Consider the following 17694-nt stretch of genomic DNA (forward strand, 5'->3'; position numbering starts at 1 on the left):
GTTTTGGTGTTGGTTTTATAAAATCAGCTTTTTTATTTATATTTTGTATTTACAGTAACTCACAGAAATTAGATGAAAAATTGTGAAACACTCATAAATTCATGTCATTGTGAGCTGTGTTCCTACTCTAGTATTAATATAATTTACAGGTTATTTTCTAATGACAAAGTCCCAATTAGCAGCACTAAGGTTCAGTAGAGGCTCAACTGTTCAAATTGTAAAGCAAAATGGAATTTACTGCGCTATATAAGAAACTGTTAATAAATAAAATAAATGTAGAGATGGAAATAAGTGCTTTTTTTAAAATACACTTTTATTTATTACAATGTGCAACAAATATGTGTATACTTTTGTCAGAATATATAATCAGATATATCTTACACTTTTTGTGCTATTGGAGTAAAACTGGATGAAGTGGTGGCACAGTGGCAAAGCACAGGTAAGTACAGGAAGGGTGTGCTCATGTCATTGTGTTTACATCAGGTAGCCACAGCAACTGTCAGCAGACATAAAATGTTTGAGTACTCTTGTGCTTGTAGAAATTCAAGTAACATCATACTCATGCCTGTCAAAACATACTAGCACTTGTAGAACCACAGTACAGTACAAGCATCAGCTTGCTCTGACATTCCAGGACCACTGGGACATGTAATGCCACATACAAAAGGTTTTATGGAAAAAAATGCACTCATCAATACTTTCTCTTTACAGTGGGGTTGAAAGTTTGTGAACCCTTTAGAATTTTTTCGTGGCCTTCTGAATTTGGCCTACAACTACCTCATATTTTCACACAAGTACTAATAGTAGATAAAGAGAAGCAAATCAAACATATGAGGCAAAAAATTAGACATGCTCATTTTGTTATTGAGGAAAATGATCTAATATCACATATCTGTGAGTGTCTAAAGTATGTGAACCTTTAGGCTTAAACAAACACAAAGATTGAGTATCTGCACTAGATCCCTACTTTGTTTCTAATAAATATCAGGATAAGATGCTGATATTGCATATACAGTAGAAGGAAAGTGAAATATGTGCTTAGACCAGTTTCCTCATTTGTGACACTGTTAATCAGTCAGATATATGGTGGGTTGGTGGTGCTCCCCTGAGCCAGAAGGATATACAATATACAATAGAGAGAAAAGAATGCTCTTTTTTTTTTTTTGGGGGGGGGGGGCATTTTCACACAAATAGATTGTAATGTTCATACAGAACAGAAAGCCTGTGTAGGGCATCTTGTGTGTCTGGAGCAGCATAAACTTACCAGGCTGGCCATGTACTCTATATCACAGGCAGCTAGGGGTGGAGCTTTTGAGGGGAGGAACACTGGGTTTGTTATTCTAATTTTGATTGGCTGTTGCAGGTTGAGGGGTGTTGGCAACCTGCATGTAGCTAACAATCTGGAAAGTTGTTTCTCTTTCCAGTTTGATTCGTTGGAGAGATAAGTACAGTCTTGCTGACTGTATATTTTACCCTGTATATATTTAACTGTGTACTGCCTTCTCTCCGTTTCATTATAACTTTCTCTTTACCTTATAATACTTTCTTTTGCTCCCCTATCACTCATTTTTTCCTCTTTGAACTCATAAAACTTTCCTTTGCTCTTCTCTCACTCATTTCTCTAATTTTCCTTTTCTTTCTTCCTTTTACTTATTTATGGCAAGTAGGTCCTTATGCACTGCAGGGGCGCCTGTGTGCTATGGGGATGCCGGCAAAGGTGATGTGTTGCCCCGGGTGGCAGCAGCAGCTCAGCTGAGAGACAGGGTTCCAGCGGGGCTGAGGGAGAGGGCGGCTACCAGAGTCCATGGTCACGCTAAGCCTCCTAGTCATAAAGCTGCTAAGAGTGCCTCAGTGTCACCACCGCGGTGTATAGGTGCCGGGCCGATAATGGTGTGGCGGCTGTACCTGTTGGACTGGTGTCTGGGCAGGGGCATGGCATTCCCGCTCGTGGGGAGCAGGGCATCCTCACGGCTGCAGTGCCGCAGTTTGTGATTGGTGCAGTGTCTCCCCAGCAGGCAGGGGCGTGGCCAGTGGGGGAGTTTTGGAGCCCGGTGGCGGGGTCTCCAGATGGTCCAGCCGCGCCACTGGGTCCTGACATTGATCTGGGGTCTCAATGGTGATGCATTAGCAATCGCGTCAGAGGTCATAATTGATGAGGAGTCTGGTTACAGTCCGGGCCTCGCTAGCCAGATGGCTGCAGGCCTGGAGGGGAGCTAGGTCTCCTCATCAGATGTTAGTGAGTCCCCTAGTCGGATGGCTGAAGGTGCTCAAGGGGCTCATAGGGCAGAGCTGGCTGGCTCTGATGAAGATGTTTCCAGCTGCCCTCTTGTGGGCACTAGTAGGCAGCATGTCGCCCCTCCTTCTGGGGTGAGGCACAGGGTTTCTGCTAGCAGGCTCAGCGTACATAGCAGTCAGGTAAGGGTGGCTGAGCTGCCTCACATAGGGTCAGGTAATGCAAGGAGCTGGAGAAGGGATAGGAGGCAGCGCCATTACAGCTGTGCCTGTACTTACGCTGGGATAGATAGTACCTCCAGCTCTAGCGACAGGTTAGGGTCCGATGGCTTGCTTCCTACTGGTGGGAGCTGTAGCTGCACAATACGGGGCAGAACCTGTCCTTCTGAAACACATTTTTATTTCAATTTAATGGGGTATGCCTGTGGCAGGAGGTAGCCATTTCTAACACCGTTTTGGAGTTGTTTACTCATGCAGTGGGGGCTTCATGGTTTGGGACTTACTTTGACAGTAGATGGTGTGCGGAGCAGTGGCCTGAGGGATGGATGCGGAGTTGGATGATAGGAAATATGCTTCTTCTGGAAGTGTTTCCTATCATGGTTGCGCTGGAATTGTGGTGCAGCGAGCTGCGGACCTGCAAGGTTATCTTTTAGTGTGGTCTTCGCCATAAATCGGCAGAAATTCACTTCCCTTCCAGTTCTTCGGGTTTTGGCGCAAATTGTGCTTAAATGCTTTGGGAACAACATTACGTTGTGAGCCAAGCATATTCCCGGCATGCATAACTGAATCACTGATGCCTTTTCTCATTTGAATGGGAGCATTTTAGGCGGCTTGCGCCTTTGTCGCACACCTTGGGTGATGTTTGCCCATCTTATGTGTGGCAGGTAATTCAAAAGTAATGGAGGAACTAGCCTATAGATCCTTGGCACCTGCAACATTTGCCGCATATTTAGCTTCCTGGGAGCAATGGACATGGTTCATATGGAAGAGGGGCAACAAAGGTAAGGGTTTGAAAAGCTTAATTCTTGCCTTTGTGTGGCGCTATTATGCCACCAGGAAATCGCGTGCCTATGCCAGTCGGGTTCTAGCTGGTATCGCCTTTGCAGGGAGTGGGACATCACCAAGTCCTTCTTTCTGTCAAGGATGCTGAAAATATTGGCTAGGGTGGTTCCACCTTTGCCTGAGAAAAGGCGGCCGATTGATGGTCGGTTGTTGAAGAGGATATTGCAGTCATTGAGGAGCGTTTGCTCTTCTGGCTGCGAAGTTTGACTCTTCCTATTGGCCTTTGTGATGGCCTTCCATGGTGCATTTAGGGTGGGCGAACTGGTTTCGGCATCTAGAACAGCAGCGTCACCCATGCTGGTGAGCCATGTCGACGCACATCCCGATGGTTTGCTGTGTAGGATACAGCATTCTAAGACCAATGTAGTCGGCAGGGGTCGTTGGGTCCAGATGGGTTGCTGCCATGAGTGCCGCATTTGTCTGGTAGTTGCGGCTGGGCTTATTTGGACGTCGTTCCTCTGTCGCAAAATGGGTGGCTCATTCATTTGGATAGTTCACCCCTTACTAGTTATCAATTCCGGTCGGTTTTGAAATGATGTATACTGCATTTGGGTCTTTCACCGGATGACTATGGGACACACTCGTTCTGCACCGGAGCTGCTTCTGCTGCCACTGTGGCAGGTTGGTCCAAGGTCGATATCCATGCACTGGGTAGGTGGAGGTCTGGTGCATTTCGGCACTACATCAGACCTTTTCCTGCAGTGCGCCCCCTTGAGGATTTAGCTGCTCGCCGCTTATCGGGGGCCTTGAGGAATTTTTTGTTTTACCATCAGTTTTAATTATGGTTTCTACTGGCAGGCGGAAGTTTTGTGTTTTTTGCCTCAAGTCAAGCTGGGTTACCCCCCCCCCCCCCCCCACACACACACACACACACACACACACGCTAGGTTAGGGTTTATGCTTCCCCTGTCTTTGAGAAACAGCTTTATTCACATTTTATTAATGGTTTTCATATTGTTTCCTTACAGGAATGCGATTAGATCCGCAGTTTATTTTGGTGTTTGGTAATTTGTGTGTGTACTGGTTGTCTGTGTCCTCAGTCATGACGGATGAGGCGTGCTTCCCCGAAGTGTGCCTCATCCGATGGATTGGACTTAGAGGCCTCAGGTGGGCCGAGGTCAGGAATTTGTTAGTTTTGTCGGCGAACCGTTTCGGGTTCCCATTATTCTTGATTATACATTTAGTGGGCAATGACTTTATTGTTACTATAGGTCTGGTCTCTACATTAGGTGTGAGATCAGGTGTCATGTCCTGCAGTTAATGCAGGAGTGGCCCTTCTGTAAGGTTTTCTGGTCTGACATAGTTCCTCAGCAGGTTTGGCGTGATGCTATCTGTCCGGGCTTGATTGATGTAATCAGATGGCGAGTGAACTCCGTAGTGGGTCAGGCCATTCGTCAGCAGGGCAGTCTGGTGATCTTGCATGGAGGGATTTCATTTTGGGACCGCCGGTTGTACCGGTCCGATGGCATGCGCTTGTCCAAGGTTGGTGTTATTTTTGAGGATATCATTAGGGTATTGAGGTCTTGTTAGATACTTATTTGGTTGTGGGTGGCGGGCCAGGTTAGAGGAACCTGGTAGTTGGCCAGTTCAGAATGGTTATGTGGCTAATTTTCATGAATAATATTTGTTGAGGGACAGTTTAGTCATATGAGTGGCTAGGCATGGATATCAGATTGAGAATATGGACATCACCGGTCCAGGTAGACCCATATGCCACTTTGTGATTAACTGTCATCTCATTTTGATTTGTTATGGGGCAGAATGCCCTATTTCTATTCCCGAGGGGAGGAGTGATCAGCTCTGCCCTTGTGAATTATATCATGGTTAGGGATAGTGGCAGGAGGTCGATCCCTGACCATGGAGGGCAGTTGGTCCTGTAGTAGAATGTCTTCTTGATTGCATTTTCAGGATGGTCAAGGATAGTGGCAGAAGGCCGATCCTCGGTCATCCTGGCAGGTGGCCCTTGGATATTTTTGTGCTATATTTTTATTTTACATTTTTCCATATTCTTTATTTTTCATATTTTTGTTACTCGCAATTTTAACCGTTCTTCTCCCCGCCACCTTAGTTTAGAGGAGGGACCTTTTTTTTATTAAGGGATAGATTCTAAATAGGCCTTCCTCCTCTAAAATTAAAATAAAAAGCTGACCCCTTTCATGCCATAATTCAGTTGTCCGTGTCTTTATTTTAGATAAGTGGTTATGCATGTTGTGCATATACATATGACTGTGTAAGGTTTATGACAAAAAAATTGATTATTACACTTGCTGTCATATCTAGGACATGTGAGCCTTATCTCCGCCCACTTGGCCTACTCTTAGTTGGAATAGTATGGCAACCTAAGTGTTTTGTTGAAAATGACTTCCCCAGGGGTGTTCAAATCCTGTGTGGACCATTTTCAGTGATCAAATTAGTGTGATTAGAAGTGAATTCTTTAGAATGCACTTATGGATTTTTGGTAGTTTCCCCAGATAGTATTGGGTACCCTGGTTTTATATATTACAACTTAACAGTAGATAGAATGTGATAAACAATCCTGCTTCAAAACCCTTTTAGTATCTTTAACCACTTAACTGATGATTTTTTTCTTTCAAAACCATTCATAAAATTGTTTTTCAAATATGTTTTATCTAATATTGTTGAAAAAGTATTTTTAAAATTATTTAATTATTATATTATGCACATAGGCATTTCCCAGCTCTGCTGCACAGCTCCTTATGTGAAGTTTTATTTTTGTATATGTCTGATGACTGGGCACAATATCTATTATATATTGATGTGTGTTATATAATATTTAATTATATTAATGTGCAGGTGCTTAGGGGACTAGTTGTCCTGGTGTGGCTATAAACCTGACCAGTGACCAAATAGGGGTTTATGTTTAAGATTGGTCCTTAGTGACCTCTGTTTACTACAGGGGCCAATGTGGGACGTATATAGGAAGTTGGGTTGCTGTGAGGTATAGACACAGTTGTGCATTTCAAGTCTTGCCAGAATGCACAAATTAATTATCTATGTATGAGCCCAATGCTGGATCATGGACGCAAAATTACGTCGCTTCCGATGGCTTTACATATGGTCAGGATTGTGTGGGCCTTCTGTGGTATTTAAAAACTCATGAGTAATTGCATGGGAGTTTGCGACTGTTGTGGCTTGATGAAGCAATATTAGGTCTAGAAAAAAGTTCTGGAATGGACCAATAAGTCATCCGTATATGCCTACACCTTTAGAATACTATAAGAATAAACTTTTTAATTACATGGGAATAAGAAGCCTGGTGAGTGCATTCATTTCTCTTTGTTATTCTCTCTCTCTCTCTCTCTCTCTCTCTATATATATATATATATATATATACACTGTTGCTAGATGACCGGTACTACCAATAACCACATCGACCATGTCTGGGTGCCCTCGGAGAAGTATAGATGGCAGTAAATAGAATGCTATGGCATTCACAGGACTTCTTAATCCAGCTCACTGGTTCACAGAGTCAGCGTGACTTTCTGTTGTCTGCCAACATTTCATTTTATTCAATAGCATTTAATAAAGGTTCGTCAGGACGTTATGTCCTGAATAAAATGTATTAAATAAAATGAAACGCTGATAGACAGCAGAAAGTCATGCTGTCTATGTAAACCAGTGAGGTGGATTAAGATGTCCTGCAAGTGTCACAGCATTCTCTTTATTTATATATATATATATATATATATATATATATATATATATATATACTCTGTGCGAAATGGGTGGCACTCGCGGGGAACTTTAACAACCAATGAAATAACGAGAGAGACTAAGCTCTGGTAACGTTTCAGTTATATTCTAGCTTTCGTCAGACCAAACACATATAAACAGTAAACAAACATTTATACCTTACCCCACACCTGATGCTAACTCCTCCCTGGTCCGGTATGCTGGCGGGGATGGATGACGTTGCCGCAACTCAGCCGTGTGACCTAGTCCCGCCTTCTGCATCGCGCCAGTCACTGCCCACTTCCTCCCGTTCTCCCTGCAGCCCTGCGCGTTAGCAGAGGCCAGTGACGTCATCACATCCCGGCTGAGAGACGCGCTCTCTCCTCCTGCCCGGCCCCGGTCACCTAGGGAACAGATAAAGTGGAGAAAGATATTTTTTTCACAGATCCCTATATTGCGAGCAGGATAATATTTTTTGTTCGATATATAGATGATCTTTTTTTGATTTGGTTGGGTACGCAAGACGAATTTGAGGTTACACTATCTAGGATCAACCAGATGGATACTAACATCAAATTTACAGCATGCAGTAGTGTACAAGAGGTCAATTATTTGGATATTATTATTTCAATCAGTGAGGGTTGGATTCATACTAATCTATTCAAGAAGCCAACGGATCGAAATACACTGCTGCATGCTGCAAGTTTCCATCCGCCTTCCATTAAATACAGTCTCCCATATTCCCAATTTCTCAGGGTCCATAGGATCTCGGATAATATAGTAAATACCAAGGCTGAGATCCAAGAAATGGCCCTGAGGTTCAAATCTAGGGGATATGATTGGACAGAACTCATGCGGACCAAGGCTAAGGTCCTGGAGATGGATAGAGGAAATCTATTAAAGGGATTTGGAAAGGAAACAACCCCAATGCGGAACAAAATTCCATTTGTACAGAGGTGGTCCACAGTCAGTAAAGAGGTGAAAAAACACGTAAGGGACAGCTGGCCAGTTATTACAACAGATAAGGAGTTGGGCACTTTGAGGGATAAATCATTACTACAGAGTTACACGAGGAATAAAAACCTGAAGGACCTGTTGGTACATAATGATATCTCTAATTTTAAGGCTGCCCCCATCAAAACTTTCCTTAACAAGAAACCTGGGTGTTACCGATGCATTGGCTGCACCACATGCAGCTATATGGAGGTGGGACCAGGTTTCTCACACCCGCATACAGGCAAGTTCATTAAAATTGATACGATCTTAACGTGCACGAATACCTTTGTGATATATTTCATCCGCTGCCCCTGTGGATTGTTTTACGTGGGGAAGACAGTGAGACAATTTTGTGAAAGAATGGCCATGCATAGGTCGGCCATTAGAGCGGCCTTGGGGGGTGAGAGCCAGGCACAACCAGTAGCACGCCATTTTGCCAAATACAAGCATAATTTATCAAGCCTGAAATATAAAATTATAGATCAACAACCCGAAATAATAAGAGGGGATAATAGAGAGAAAATGTTGCTAAAACGGGAGGCGAGGTGGATCCATTTCCTTAACACACTTACCCCAGGGGGGTTAAATGAGCAGATGCCGCTGAATTGTTTCCTATAGAACAGTGTATTGTCTCTTCAACTTGGTGGAATATTAGGAACTGTTTCCTTTATACAAATAGGGAAGATATTGGAGTGAGGCCATTTTAACTGTTGGATGCCAATAGGAAGATGCAGGTTCATTTTAGCAATGTTTCATATTGTTTTGAAATGGTATAATAATCTGGTCAACAGTACTGTCAGTGCTCGATAAATGTTATAATAAATAGGAGGTAGAATTTGCTATATGAGAAAATGATTAATATTGTTGACTTAACTATCTAAGGTATTAAGTACAGCGGTGGCACCACAATGGAATCCTCTTCATGTCATTTTTATGTGATGTTATGCACTATGTTAGATTTGTTTATCTGTTCCCTAGGTGACCGGGGCCGGGCAGGAGGAGAGAGCGCGTCTCTCAGCCGGGACGTGATGAAGTCACTGGCCTCTGCTAACGCGCAGGGCTGCAGGGAGAACGGGAGGAAGTGGGCAGTGACCGGCGCGATGCAGAAGGCGGGACTAGGTCACACGGCTGAGTTGCGGCGACGTCATCCATCCCCGCCAGCATACCGGACCAGGGAGGAGTTAGCATCAGGTGTGAGGTAAGGTATAAATGTTTGTTTAATGTTCATATGTGTTTGGTCTGACGAAAGCTAGAATATAGCTGAAACGTTACCAGAGCTTAGTCTCTCTCGACATTTCATTGGTCGTTAAAGTTCCCCGCGAGTGCCACCCATTTCGCACGGAGTATAGTGGCATGCAGCCAGGGAAGGCACCGGGGCAGTTGAATGCAGAGACGGAGTGCCGGTTATTTGGGAATATATATATATATATATATATATATATATACATGGGTTAAAGTGGGTCAGAACGGGGCAGAACTGCATTCCACCACCACCTGGCCACCAACAAGTAAACGCTTCATGTCCCCTGTAAAGTTGGAAGCAACAAAAACAGCTGCCAGCCAATCTCTGCTCGCGGGACCAGCTTCAGAGCCAATCATGGCTCGTGGACCGCCAGCCAATGAGAAGCTGCCAAGTGCCAGCTTTTCATTGGCTGATGGCCCACTATCCATGATTGCTTCAAAAGAGCAGCCCCTTCTTTTGAATAGCAGGCAGCGGCACTGCCAGGCAGCCGGTCCATGGACTGTGAGTCAGGACTGTCTGGCAGCCGCTGCCAACAGCCGCAACCTGATGCACCAGGCTCCAATGACGGAGGATGGGGGTAGGATGTGGAAGATGATGAGCGCAGCAGGGGATGAGATGGTGGGGTCAGAGGGGATGATGAAAAAGCTGGAGGCAAGATGGGCAGAGGGGATGATGAGAGATGCAGGGGATGAGGCTTTGGGGGGATGATGAGGGAAGCAGGGGGTGAGATGGCAGGGGGGATGATAATAAAAGCAGGGGGTGAGACAGCAGAGGAGATGATAAGAGAAGCAGGGGGTGAGACATCAAGGGGGATGATGAGAGAAGCAGAGGGTAAGATGACAGGGGATGCTGAGAGAAGAAGGGGGTGAGATGACAGGGGGGATGATGAGAGAAGCAGGGGGTGAGTCAGCAGGGGGGATGATGAGAGATAGGGGGTGAGATGGCAGGGGGATGATGAAAGAAGCAGGGGGTGTGACGGCAGGGGGATGATGAGAGATGCAGTGGGTGAGGCGGCAGGGGGATTATAAGAGAAGCAGGGGGTGAGATAGGTGGGAGAATGGTGAGAGAAGCAGGGGGTGAGACGGCAGAGGGATGATGAGAGAAGCAGGGGGTGAGATTCTGTAGGTGGGGGAAATGATGAGAGAAGCAGGGGTAAAATTGGGAAGGGGCAGTGAAAGAGGAGCTGGGGGTGAGATTGGGATAGGGGTGGTGAGAGAAGCAGGGGATGAGATGGGACAGTAAGAGAAGCTGGGGCTGAGATGGGGGAATGAGCGGAGCATTGGCTGAGATGGGGGGTGAGATGGGAGAGTGACAGGAGCAGGGGTGAGATGGGGATGTGAGAGGAGCAGGGAGTGAGATGGGAGAGTGAGAGGAGCAGGTGGTGAGATGGGAGAGTGAAAGGAGCAGGGGGTTAGATGGGGGGGTGAGATGTGCAGGGGGTGAGATGTGGGAGTGAGATGTGCAGGAGGTGAGATGGGGGAGTGAAAGGTGCACAGGGTGAGATGGGGGAGTGAAAGGAACAGGGGGAAAGTTGGGGGAGTGAGAAGAGCAGGGGGTGAGATGGGAGAGTGAGGCACAGGGGTGAGATAAGTGAATGAGAGGAGCAGCGGAAGAGATGGAGGAGTGCGGCACCGTGAGTGAGAGGTGCAGTGGGTGAGATAGAGAGGCTGAAAGGGTAGCAGGGAGTGAGAGGTGTAGGGGGTAAGTAAAGGACAGAAATATTTAGGTGATCAGACACAAAGGAGAGTGTATAGGGAGTAAGGGATACCTAGGATGAAGATATGGGTACATGAGGAGAGTGACAGACAAAGGAAACAAGAAAGCAGAAAGGACACATGGAAGACATAAGACAGGTGAGCAATGGTTGTTCAACATATCCTGCTACATTGTGCATTTCATCTAAATTTAAACACATAATAAAAATCCCTATACTGTAGCTTCGGGGTGGTTGGGAGGGGTCACTATTACTACTATGGGAATTGTGTGTAAAAGGGAACTAATATGTGGGGCAATGTGAATAAGTTGTGCTAGTGTGAGGCGTTATTTTGAATTGGTACTACTGTGTGGCCATGCCCCTTTCTAGTGAGGCCATGCCACTTTTTGCTGCGCGCACCTTTGGCGCGTTGGTGATGAGTTCCCCCACCTTTCCAGGACCACTTTAAGCCCTATATATATATATATATATATATATATATATATATATTAGTGATGTGCACCGGAAATTTTTCGGGTTTTGTGTTTTGGTTTTGGGTTTGGTTCCGCGGCCGTGTTTTGGGTTCGAACGCGTTTTGGCAAAACCTCACCGAATTTTTTTTGTCGGATTCGGGTGTGTTTTGGATTTGGGTGTTTTTTTTAAAAAACCCTAAAAAACAGCTTAAATCATTGAATTTGGGGGTCATTTTGATCCCATAGTATTATTCACCTCAATTACCATAATGTCCACTCATTTCCAGTCTATTCTGAACACCTCACACCTCACAATATTATTTTTAGTCCTAAAATTTGCACCGAGGTCGCTGTATGGCTTAGCTAAGCGACACAAGTGGCCGACACAAACACCTGGCCCATCTAGGAGTGGCACTGCAGTGTCAGGCAGGATGGCCCTCCAAAAAAATACTCCCCAAACAGCACATGACGCAAAGAAAAAAAGAGGCGCATTGAGGTAGCTGTGTGAGTAAGCTAAGCGACCCTAGTGGCCGACACAAACACCTGGCCCATCTAGGAGTGGCACTGTAGTGTCACGCAGGATGGCCCTTCCAAAAAATACTCCCCAAACAGCACATGATGCAAAGAAGAAAAAAAAGAGGCGCAATGAGGTAGCTGTGTGAGTAAACTAAGCGACCCTAGTGGCCGACACAAACACCTGGCCCATCTAGGAGTGGCACTGCAGTGTCACGCAGGATGGCCCTTCCAAAAAATTCTCCCCAAACAGCACATGACGCAAAGAAGAAAAAAAAGAGGCGCAATGAGGTAGCTGTGTGAGTAAGCTAAGCGACCCTAGTGGCCGACACAAACACCTGGCCCATCTAGGAGTAGCACTGCAGTGTCACGCAGGATGGCCCTTCCAAAAAATACTCCCCAAACAGCACATGACGCAGAGAAAAAAAGAGGCGCACTTGCAGGGGGCGTGCAAATGGTGGAAGGCGCAAGCTCTTCCCGTCCAGTGTTGGGAAGGTCAGGCATCGCAACCGACACAATTGGACTCTCCTTTGGGATTTGGGATTTCGAAGAACGCACAGTTCTTTGCTGTGCTTTTGCCGCAAGTCTTTTCTTTTTTCTAGCGAGAGGATGAGTGCTTCCATCCTCATGTGAAGCTGAACCACTAGCCATGAACATAGGCCAGGGCCTCAGCCGTTCCTTGCCACTCCGTGTCGTAAATGGCATATTGGCAAGTTTACGCTTCTCCTCAGACGCTTTTAATTTTGATTTTTGGGTAATTTTTTTACTGATCTTTTGTGTTTTGGATTTTACATGCTCTGTACTATGACATTGGGCATCGGCCTTGGCAGACGACGTTGATGGCATTTCATCGTCTCGGCCATGACTAGTGGCAGCAGCTTCAGCACGAGGTGGAAGTGGATCTTGATCTTTCCCTATTTTTTTAACCTCCACATTTTTGTTCTCCATATTTTGCGCACAACTAAAAGCCACCACAGGTATACAATGTAGATGGATGGATAGTATAGTATTACTTATACTTATGGACGACGAGTGCACTGACGACACAGAGGTAGGTACAGCCATGGCCTACCGTACTGCTGCTTATATATATATATAATATACTGTATAACGGACCTGGTGGACACTGTCAGCAGACTGCTAAACTAGTATGAAGAAAGAAAAAAAAAACACCACAGGTATACAATGTAGATGGATGGATAGTATAGTATTACTTATACTTATGGACGACGAGTGCACTGACGACACAGAGGTAGGTACAGCCGTGGCCTACCGTACTGCTGCTTATATATATATAATATACTGTATAACGGACCTGGTGGACACTGTCAGCAGACTGCTAAACTAGTATGAAGAAAGAAAAAAAAACACCTCAGGTATACAATGTAGATGGATGGATAGTATAGTATTACTTATACTTATGGACGACGAGTGCACTGACGACACAGAGGTAGGTACAGCCGTGGCCTACCGTACTGCTGCTTATATATATATAATATACTGTATAACAGACCTGGTGGACACTGTCAGCAGACTGCTAAACTAGTATGAAGAAAGAAAAAAAAAAACACCACAGGTATACAATGTAGATGGATGGATAGTATAGTATTACTTATACTTATGGACGACGAGTGCACTGACGACACAGAGGTAGGTACAGCCGTGGCCTACCGTACTGCTGCTTATATATATATAATATACTGTATAACGGACCTGGTGGACACTGTCAGCAGACTGCTAAACTGGTATGAAGAAAGAAAAAAAAACACCACAGGTATACAATGTAGATGGATGGATAGTATAGTATTACTTATACTTATGGACAACAAATGCACTGACGACACAGAGGTAGGTACAGCCATGGCCTACCGTACTGCTGCTTATATATATATAATATACTGTATAACGGACCTGGCGGACACTGTCAGCAGACTGCTAAACTAGTATGAAGAAAGAAAAAAAAAAACACCACAGGTATACAATGTAGATGGATGGATAGTATAGTATTACTTATACTTATGGACGACGAGTGCACTGACGACACAGAGGTAGGTACAGCCGTGGCCTACCGTACTGCTGCTTTTATATATATATATATATATATATATATATAATATACTGTATAACGGACCTGGTGGACACTGTCAGCAGACTGCTAAACTAGTATGAAGAAAGAAAAAAATAACACCACAGGTATACAATGTAGATGAATGGATAGTATAGTATTACTTATACTTATGGACGACGAGTGCACTGACGACACAGAGGTAGGTACAGCCGTGGCCTACCGTACTGCTGCTTTTATATATATATATATATATATATATATATAATATACTGTATAACGGACCTGGTGGACACTGTCAGCAGACTGCTAAACTAGTATGAAGAAAGAAAAAAAAAACACCACAGGTATACAATGTAGATGGATGGATAGTATAGTATTACTTATACTTATGGACGACGAGTGCACTGACGACACAGAGGTAGGTACAGCCGTGGCCTACCGTACTGCTGCTTATATATATATAATATACTGTATAACGGACCTGGTGGACACTGTCAGCAGACTGCTAAACAAACTAGCATGAAGAAGAAAAAAAAAAACAGTGTTTTTCAGGCAGACAAACGTATACTGGACTGGTGGTCACTGTCAGCAAAACTGTGCACTGTACTCCAGCTATAACTGCTCCCCAGTCCCCACAATTAGGCAGTGTGAGCAGAGCAGTGCACTCAGCACAGATATATCATGCAGCAGTGCAGCACACTGAGTGAGCACAGCCACAGATATGGTGGATCGTTTTTTTCAGGCAGAGAAACAAAGGATTAAAATCACTGGTGGTATAATCAAAACCCTGCACTGTACTCCCTAACAGCTGCTCCCCGTCCCCAATCCTCTCCACAATTATAACAATGTCACTCTTAGACTTAGTCTTTTATATTACGGAGAGGACGCCAGCCACGTCCTCTCCCTATCAATCTCAATGCACGTGTGAAAATGGCGGCGACGCGCGGCTCCTTATATAGAATCCGAGTCTCGCGAGAATCCGACAGCGGGATGGTGACGTTCGGGCACGCTCGGGTTAACCGAGCAAGGCTGGAGGATCCGAGTCGCTCGGACCCGTGTAAAAAAAAGGTGAAGTTCGGGCGGGTCGGATTCCGAGGATCTGAACCCGCTCATCACTAATTTATATATATATATTAGTGATGAGCGGGTTTGGTTTCTCGGAATCTGAACCCCCCCGAACTTCACCCATTTTACACGGGTCCGAGGCATACTCGGATACTCCAGTATTGCACGGTTAACCCGAGCGCGCCCGAACGTCATCATCCCGCTGTCGGATTCTCGCGAGATTCGGATTCTATATAAGGAGCCGCGCGTCGCCGCCATTTTTCACTCGTGCATTGGAAATGATAGTGAGAGGACGTGGCTGGCGTCCTCTCACTTTGTTTTAGAACTTTCAGGGGGCTGCATATATCTTTATTTTGGGGACCAGCAGTATTATAGGAGGAGTACAGTGCAGAGTTTTGCTGACCAGTGACCACCAGTATTATACGTTCTCTGCCTGAAAAACGCTCCATATCTGTGCTCAGTGTGCTGCATATATCTGTGCTCACACTGCTTTATTGTGGGGACTGGGGACCAGCAGTATTATATAGGAGGAGTACAGTGCAGAGTTTTGCTGACCAGTGACCACCAGTATTATACGTTCTCTGCCTGAAAAACGCTCCATATCTGTGCTCAGTGTGCTGCATATATCTGTGCTCACACTGCTTTATTGTGGGGACTGGGGACCAGCAGTATTATATAGGAGGAGTACAGTGCAGAGTTTTGCTGACCAGTGACCACCAGTATTATACGTTCTCTGCCTGCAAAACGCTCCAAATCTGTGCTCAGTGTGCTGCATATATCTGTGCTCACACTGCTTTATTGTGGGGACTGGGGACCAGCAGTATTATATAGGAGGAGTACAGTGGAGAGTTTTGCTGACCAGTGACCACCAGTATTATACGTTCTCTGCCTGAAAAACGCTCCATATCTGTGCTGCATTGTAGTATATAGTAGAAGTACAGTGCATAAATTTGCTGATCACCAGTATATAATATATAGCAGTACGGTACAGAAGGCCACTGCTCTACCTACCTCTGTGTCGTCAAGTATACTATCCATCCATACCTGTGGTGCATTTCAGTTTTGCACAGTTTGCTTACCACCAGTATATAATATATAGCAGTACGGTACAGTAGGCCACTGCTCTACCTACCTCTGTGTCGTCAAGTATACTATCCATCCATACCTGTGGTGCATTTCAGTTTTGCACAGTTTGCTGACCACCAGTATATAATATATAGCAGTACGGTACAGTAGGCCACTGCTCTACCTACCTCTGTGTCATCAAGTATACTATCCATCCATACCTGTGGTGCATTTCAGTTTTGCACAGTTTGCTGACCACCAGTGTATAATATATAGCAGTACGGTACAGTAGGCCACTGCTCTACCTACCTCTGTGTCGTCAAGTATAATATCCATCCATACCTGTGGTGCATTTCAGTTTTGCACAGTTTGCTGACCACCAGTATATAATATAAAGCAGTACGGTACAGTAGGCCACTGCTTTACCTACCTCTGTGTCGTCAAGTATACTATCCATTCATACCTGTGGTTCATTTCAGTTGTGCGCAGTATATATAGTAGTAGGCCATTGCTATTGATACTGGCATATAATTCCACACATAAAAAAATGGAGAACAAAAATGTGGAGGGTAAAATAGGGAAAGATCAAGATCCACTTCCACCTCGTGCTGAAGCTGCTGCCACTAGTCATGGCTGAGACGATGAAATGCCATCAACGTCGTCTGCCAAGGCCGATGCCCAATGTCATAGTAGAGAGCATGTAAAATCCAAAACACAAAAATTCAGTAAAATGACCCAAAAATCAAAATTAAAAGCGTCTGAGGAGAAACATAAACTTGCCAATATGCCATTTATGACACCGAGTGGCAAGGAACGGCTGAGGCCCTGGCCTATGTTCATGGCTAGTGGTTCAGCTTCACATGAGGATGGAAGCACTCATCCTCTCGCTAGAAAAATGAAAAGACTCAAGCTGGCAAAAGCACAGCAAAGAACTGTGCGTTCTTCTAAATCACAAATCCCCAAGGAGAGTCCAATTGTGTCGGTTGCGATGCCTGACCTTCCCAACACTGGACGGGAAGAGGTGGCGCCTTCCACCATTTGCACGCCCCCTGCAAGTGCTGGAAGGAGCACCCGCAGTCCAGTTCCTGATAGTCAAATTGAAGATGTCACTGTTGAAGTACACCAGGATGAGGATATGGGTGTTGCTGGCGCTGAGGAGGAAATTGACAAGGAGGATTCTGATGGTGAGGTGGTTTGTTTAAGTCAGGTACCCGGGGAGACACCTGTTGTCCGTGGGACGAATATGGCCATTGACATGCCTGGTCAAATTACAAAAAAAATCACCTCTTCGGTGTGGAATTATTTTAACACAAATGCGGACAACAGGTGTCAAGCCGTGTGTTGCCTTTGTCAAGCTGTAATAAGTAGGGGTAAGGACGTTAACCACCTCGGAACATCCTCCCTTATACGTCACCTGCAGCGCATTCATCATAAGTCAGTGACAAGTTCAAAAACTTTGGATGACAGCGGAAGCAGTCCACTGACCACTAAATCCCTTCCTCTTGTAACCAAGCTCCTGCAAACCACACCACCAACTCCCTCAGTGTCAATTTCCTCCTTACACAGGAAAGCCAATAGTCCTGCAGGCCAT

This window comes from Pseudophryne corroboree, chromosome 2 (genome assembly GCF_028390025.1).
Source record: "Pseudophryne corroboree isolate aPseCor3 chromosome 2, aPseCor3.hap2, whole genome shotgun sequence".
Taxonomy (NCBI): domain Eukaryota; kingdom Metazoa; phylum Chordata; class Amphibia; order Anura; family Myobatrachidae; genus Pseudophryne; species Pseudophryne corroboree.